The sequence below is a fragment of the Mustela erminea genome, chromosome X (genome assembly GCF_009829155.1).
Source record: "Mustela erminea isolate mMusErm1 chromosome X, mMusErm1.Pri, whole genome shotgun sequence".
Lineage (NCBI taxonomy): Eukaryota > Metazoa > Chordata > Mammalia > Carnivora > Mustelidae > Mustela > Mustela erminea.
Window position 1 is genome coordinate 72208436 of NC_045635.1, and position 1082 is coordinate 72209517.

Consider the following 1082-nt stretch of genomic DNA (forward strand, 5'->3'; position numbering starts at 1 on the left):
TTAAAATACACTCCTAAACCAATTTGTTGAGCATTTTTATCAGCAAAGGTTGTGGATTCTGTCAAATGCTTTTTATGCATTTATTGATATGGGGTGTATCACATTTACTGATTTGCATCAAGAGCCTTTCTTGCATCCCAGGGATAAATCCTGTTTGATCATGGTGTATGATTCTTTTCATGCACTCTTGAATTCAGTTTGCCAGCATTTTGTTGAGAATTTTTTCATCTGTATTCAACATGTTCTTTTCTGGCTTCAGTATTCTGGCTTCTGGTAATACTGGCCTCATAAAATGAGTTTGGAAGTTTTCCTTCATCTTCAGTGTTCTAGAAAAATTTAAGAAGTATTGTTATTAATTCTTTTTTATATGCTAGGTAGAATCCACCAGTAACTCTATCTGGTCTCAAGCTTTTATTTCTAAGGAGATTTTTTTAATATTAATTAAAATGTAATTAAACATTCCAATTCAGCTTTGCACAGTGGCAGTATCGTAGCCAATGAGGTTTGTCTGAGGCGCGATGATTGCTAATTAAACATTCCAATTCAAATCAGATTAAAAATTGAGAAGCAAAGAGAAAGGGGACTGGGCTTGTGAGTAAACATAAAATAGTTTGAAATTATAGTTGACCCTTGAACATACATATTTGGAAATGTGTAGGTGCACTTACATGCATATTGTTTTCAGTAAGTATACAGACAGTAGTAAAAATGTATTTTTGCCTCCTTCTGATTTTAATAACATTTTCTTTTCTCTAGATTACTTTATTGTAAGAATAGAGTATGGAATACATACAACAGAAAAAAATGTGTGTTAGTCAAATGCTTATGCTTTGAGTGTGGCTTCTGGTCAACAGTAGTCTATTAGTACTTAATTTGGGGGGAGTCAAAAATTATACATGGATTTTTTACTGTATACAGGGTCAGTGTCCCACCCCCATGTGTGTTCAAGTATCAACTATATATACAACATGAAGCAGAATGGTCTCAAATCCATTGACATGTTTGGTATTTGATCCTTCTGATCAAATATATTGTCAAATATTTGCCTTATTTGTATTTCAATTGACTTTTAATACTTAGAA

General features: G+C 32.6%; 1 pseudogene; it reads left to right on the forward strand.

The window, feature by feature from the left end:
- The first annotated feature begins 468 nt into the window (after positions 1 to 468).
- Positions 469 to 663, forward strand: LOC116583731 (annotated as a pseudogene).
- The last annotated feature ends 419 nt before the right edge of the window (positions 664 to 1082 follow it).